The following is a 6,458-nucleotide window of genomic DNA, read 5'->3' as shown; positions in this document are numbered from 1 at the left end:
TTAAAAAGAAACATACGCAAATATCGAATTATTTCAGAAAGATATTTTCAAGCGAAGTTTATACATCCTTGACTTTTTAATTTACTATTTCACATAGATAAGACATTTTGGTCGTAAAAGACACATTTTCCATGTGATCTGCAATTTTTGTAATAATATTATGTTTTAAAATGCTTTTGATATATATATATATATATATATATATATATATATATATATATATATATATATATATATATATATATATATATATTAAAAATAACATGGCTTTTTAAGTGTTGGTATAAACGTTTTGATATACCAATGTTAAGCCTCGTTTCCTTTTACTGAAAAATCTATATATCTCGTGGTATATCATTGATACAGCGTATATACTATTCATAATCTTTAAACATCACTTTTTAAAATACTCGCGATGCATTACGAATTCTAATCTGCACACGATGTTCGTACCTGTTTAAACAGGGCCCTATATTTCCTTAAATGTTAAAGCTTTTTCGGACGGGTTAAAGTCAAACCAATAAGATAGGGAATACATTTTAGGGTGGTCAAGCAGCTGGTGGTGATTATGAAAGAGAAAGGAAGGGACAACAGAGAGATTGGAAGACACAGAAAGCAACTGCAGTTGGAATAACAACAACAAGAATAACATCAAAATCTACTATTATAACAGTGAGAGCTGTTTTAGGAATAACAGTGGTGGCAATATTGAACAAGCAGCATCAGCAGAACCATAACCAAATAACCCCTGCACACAACGATATATTAATTATGTGAGTGACACTAGTCAACCTCATTTTAGCCTCTCCGTGTCCATGAACATTTGATATGGACACAAAGGTTTGGTAGATATGAGACGTGCCGAGCATGGTCCTAGAAGTACGGTGACTCTGGGAGGTGTGGCCACTAAAAAAGCAGATCTTATCAGGGTAACTCCACTGCTATCTTTTAGATCCACATGACATTCTGTGAACGAAAAGATACTAATCATCATTGCCAGAAGCACTTTTTCAATTTGTGATTTAATATTATTTTTGTATAATTGTTTCTATCTTGTTTAAATATTCGCCCTCAGTCTTTCAGTTTTGTGCGTGTATTTGCTACCTTTACCTCCTCCCCACTTCGCGTATATCTACTATTATGGTTTTGAGACAGTGTGTTGGAATATCAACTGGTGTCTAATTTACCATTAATTATCCCTACCTTCCATCATCTGTTTCCTTTTTTAATAGCTGCTTTGAATGATAAATGTGGATGATGGATTGCCATTACATGTGTCTCTGGTGTCTATTACGTATCCATGCCTTCCGTATTTATTTTATTTCGTTTCTAACGTGGATGTTGGATTGTCCTTGACGTTCAGTTCTGGCATATTCCTAGATTTTCCATAATGTTAAATTCCCATTAGTCCTCAAAGTGTCCCCAAACATGTTAATGACTGAATTTCCCCAGAGTTTATCCCATGTTTCATCAATATATTTACGTCATTATATTTAACTGTAATTGTGAGTATGGGTAAGAAAGAATGGATGTTAATCAGTAAAGAGATATGTGTTGTTCAGTAAGACTGTAGGAAGGTTCGCAAGATCGTGGGTTAGTCACTAAGACGAATCATTCTAAAATTCCAGACTTTACACAGTGGCCCAAGCGACATGTCAACTTCATATGTATCTCCAGATAGTCCGTAACGTTCAGTTCTCGCATATTCCTAGATTTTCCATAACGTTAACTTCCCATTAGTCCTCAAAGTGTCCCAAAAATTTCCCCAGATTTTATCCCATGTTACATCAATATATTTACATCATTTTCGACATGCAAGATTAAAGACTGAAGATTATATTTCACTCTAGTCACTCTGGGACATGATGTTAATGACATATGAAAAAGTGCTATAAAAAGGAAGATAAATCAGTTTAATGAAGGGATCGCATTCACTGCCGGGTTTATCGGAGTTAGCTCCTGTTAGAATTATTATGTATTTACATTACCTTATGTAGTCATGAGTCACATTATAGATAACCAGGAACACATTTGTTTTTATGCTAGATGCCGTATACGTTAACAATATATCACCGTTTATCTTTATTAAAAGACACTGTTTCCACTGTTTCTACACCTTCGTGTGTTACTTACTCTCGATACACTATTAATGAAAATGTACACAAAAACAACAGACTTATTTCCAACCCGTGAAAGCAATCGGTCCATCCAGATCTCATCGTTCGTAACTTTTAAGACTTCATGCATCGTCTAATGATTTATTATTAAATCTATGTTTTAAAGCATCTAAATATCACTAACAATTGTTAAGCATCTTTCATTTTGACCTAAAAAAAAGTTGTTGCAGACATTCGTTCAATTTCGCTGATATAAAAAGAGAAATACGTTGGTCCATTGAATTTAGGACTGTTCAGTAACAGTATGTGTTAGTTTTATTGCTGGCGATGGCAAACTCGTAAAAGTACTTATTACTTATCTATTATCACAACACTTTAATTAATACAATCGTGATAAATCGTTAGGTGTTAAACGGTTTAAACTTTCAGTAAACAAGCTAAACAATTGACATGAGCTCCAGTTCGACTCCGAATAGATTTTGTTTACGTACAGTGTCCAGCAGAACCCTCATTTCGTTTAAGCTGCTAAATTGTGTTTATTTGGTATACAAACGTTTTCAGCAGAAGTAATGACCCATGACAGCCGTGTAAACATTTAATGCTACATTGCTGTTTACATAAATTAGTTCTTGAAATTTAAATAATTAAAGGAAAATCAGGCAATAACTTTTAGTATGTGTGTTAATTTTAAAATTCTATTCTAAACTTTACTTTCTTTTACTCTTTTAAAGTTTATTTTATTCAAGCTCCTAGGTTCTGTTCACGGGAAATTATTTGGGTAAGTATTGTAAATAGATTTAATCATGTCTATTTGATCCCAGCACGTCTGTGTTACATGTTTTATCGTACCTATGACAACGTATAAGATCATATAAACTAGAGATGTGTCCACTTGTTGTCAATTGCGAGATAATCATTGAAGATTGTGTTTGTTTTTAAGTGTGGACTTGATTGTTTAATTTGGACAACTTGCTTCCCTGGTAAGGTACAAGAGATGTCCTTCAATGTTTTTCTTTGTAACTATGTAATATTTAGTCATAATTCTTTCAGTTTATCTATATATTTCTTTAATATTTCGTAACACTTCATGTTCCAGTTTAAGGAAGACACTGCGATATTGAAGTAAGATTTAATTCACCCAGGTTACATTCTGTACAAATATTTTTATCAAAAATTTCCAATTCTCTCTCTTTCAGAGGAGAATGTCTCTGATGTTCTGTACTCTTGCAATTCTCTTCATATTCAATGGTAAGTTTTATTCTGCGATCATCGCTTAGGACATGGTTTACTTTGATAAGACAATTTTAAAGATAAAGGAAATAACCCATGTTGTCATTGCTTGTATAAGATGAGGCATTCTTCCCCTACCCCTAATTCGGCTTCTAGACTGAGCGATACACCCCTGAACATATTATAAAGCTATGCATATTGTACTATACTAAGGCTGATCATAAATGTTGCTAGACTGCAGCCATACGTTTTGAAGCAATAAATAAATAGGCAAACCAGATGCTATGTGTTTATACAGAAGAATATGAAATGAGCTTGATACGTACAAATGAAGGCAACAATGAATTATTTTATACAGGTTTCGAAGTAGAGATAACTTGTAGTAGACGTCAGGCTATCAACTAAATGATTTCAACAGAAACCTTGATTAATAATGGATTTTGAACATAGCGTTAACAATTATTCAGTCTCATCGTTACGATGTTTGCAGTGTGGCAGTTTATAGTAATGTCTAGTACTGGTGTATCACGCCGCAAACACATTATCCTGACAGCCGGCTGTTAGTCTCAACACTAACCTCTTCATGCTGAGCGCCCAGCGAGGGAGTTGATATAATTATTTTTAGAAGTATTTGGTGTGACTTGGCCGTTTTATTTTTTTTTTTTTGGGGGGGGGGTATTGTTAGCATGTAAATACATTTTTCTGTATCAATGAAACACACAAATTAATAAATAAAAGAAGCGAAAAAGAATTACCATTGCTTACGCAGCCATATTCATTCAAAACGAATTGCACGGAATTCTATATGTTTCAAATCCATTATTCTGTTGCATAAGGCAAAATCTTTGCAAAGTCCATGTAATAAGATGGGCATGCAATTGTGATCTACTTATGCCACTGATGAGCCGTACTGTCCAAAGTTTATACGAAGTTTTCGCAGTGCACATAAAACATCATCTGAGAAATTGAGCTGAATATAGCTTTCTCTCGACGCCTAAAACGAAGAAAAAGTCTTGCGAAATGTGATCCCCATTGCATACCATAAGCATAGGATACAGCCTACATGTCCTTGCTGTTGCGGTTTGTACCTTATTTCTAGTATATAGTAAGTCTCGTTGACATCGTAAGACATGGAAAAACGTAAACTAGAGAAACGTGATTAATAACTTGTGAAATCGCAAATGACCAATCAAATTCCACGAATGTCAATGTCCACGGCGCTTCTTCTAAATGCGCAGTGGAACAACACCCACGTATAGTATTTAGCTTGTCCATCTAATAGCCGTGAGAAAGAGGGTATTACTTTTGGCTCCCTCCCATCCGTAATTCGTAACAGAAATGTTGACTGCTCTTACCTTGCCCCTGTATTTCAGCATATATCTCCGTCGTGTTACCTGTTCATTTCATCTTGCAAACATTGTCAAATAATACATATGTATGACTTTGCTCGAATTTCACTGAAATGTATTTCATATAACCTATTATAGCGGATGACACGATTCTGCAATGTAAACCAATGCGTTAAATTAAAAATATATATCCCTGAAATGACAAGCATACTTTTATATTAAGAAATCAATGATGATGATAATGCCAAATGTCTTAATATAATTTTATGTACCTTTAATTGTGATTCGATTCAGAAATTACCAGGGCTGGTACACAGTTAATCATATCTGGAATTTCACCTCCTCGAACAAGTGCTACGATGGCACCAGGTACGACAGTTCCAGGTAATCCTTCAGGAAAGAATGGCACCATATCTGTAGTCACCGGAGATGGACATCTCATCATGTTATTTATTATGCCTCTAGTGTTTATCATGCTGAAGTAGAAATACACTGTCCAATGGCACGGTCCTCCAGTGGAACGTTTTAGTCTCTTTATTCCATAAAATAATATTTCTTACGAACTAAATATAAAAATACATCTTACTAAAATGTCTAAATCAGGAAAATCAAGAAGACTTGAAATTGTAATAAACGATTTAATTTTTTTTCTGAAGATATTAACAAGATAAGTCAACAGCATACAAGCAGTATAGCTTTTTGATGAATAACTGCAAATGATAGCAACAGAGAAAGGATATTTTATTGTATACCAACAATTAATGGTATTTCAAATAGGAGTAGATTACAAGTCACATCCTCTGGCTAAATAATGTAATCACCTGGTATTTCTTTTACGTCTATGAATTGTATAGTTTACCTATGATAAAAACGAATTGTTTACTTGTTATCGCTGGCTTTGGCAACCCATAGTGTATTATATCAAAACATATGAAATTGACTACATTTAGTAAATGTTTAACCTTACTGTTTGCATTACCTCTCTCTCTCTCTCTCTCTCTCTGACATAATCAAATTCTGTTTTATTTTAGAAAGATTAACAACTAACTAATGGTTTTCTTAAGTCGACAAATATTTTCCCTCTGTAATAATGTGACATACCGAATGTGTACACCGTCTGCTATTACAGGCACGGTATATTTGAATAAAATATTGAAATGGATTCCCTCTCGATTTATTTCCGCTCACAATAAATACATGGCAATGGTGTCGATATTTCATGTCGTTTGTTACTCCGTAGACATGAATTATTGTTTCCTGAACTCTACAAATATTCACTATTACAATGATAGCTTCCTTACACCAGTTCAAGTATATCTTACTTTGTAAAGAGGGTCTGATTATATCTGACAAACTGATGGAAATATGCCTCTTCAGATACGCAACTAATGTGCTGGTAAACCATCATGAAATGAATAAAGGCATTGGAAAAGATGGAAAATACCAAAAACAGCTATTGACAATGATATGGAAAAGTGTCATTAATGTCCGTTATATTTATAGCATATTCTTAATGAAACTATATACTGCATATAACATTTTCTAAATATGGTGCCAATGACATTAAAAGTTCTTAAAACATATCCCTAAGTCCTTTTAATGTAAAAAAACATTGTAGCTGTTGTTCTGGAAAAAAGCGAAATAAACGCACAAATAAAAGCACTTTGAATGCACAGACTGAGCAAACTTTTATATATTTCCATCAGCCCGACTGAACTATGAGTAAGTAACAGAAAGTGAAGAAAACATCATTACAATGATA

At 33.7% G+C, this 6,458-nt stretch overlaps 1 long non-coding RNA gene across 1 annotated transcript; it reads left to right on the top strand.

Annotated features, from left to right (window-relative positions):
• Window positions 1-3,017: 3,017 nt before the first annotated feature.
• On the top strand, window positions 3,018-5,904 carry LOC149774434 (uncharacterized). Its single transcript, XR_016416836.1, has 3 exons — window positions 3,018-3,097; window positions 3,314-3,365; window positions 4,991-5,904. It is a non-coding gene; the product is annotated as an uncharacterized LOC149774434 (long non-coding RNA).
• The last annotated feature ends 554 nt before the right edge of the window (window positions 5,905-6,458 follow it).

Source organism: Sinohyriopsis cumingii, unplaced genomic scaffold (assembly GCF_028554795.1).
Source record: "Sinohyriopsis cumingii isolate HCF-2022 unplaced genomic scaffold, ASM2855479v2 utg000229l, whole genome shotgun sequence".
In the NCBI taxonomy this organism is placed as follows: domain Eukaryota; kingdom Metazoa; phylum Mollusca; class Bivalvia; order Unionida; family Unionidae; genus Sinohyriopsis; species Sinohyriopsis cumingii.
Note: the sequence above shows the minus strand (reverse complement) of the source record. Positions and strands in the feature narration are given on the sequence as shown.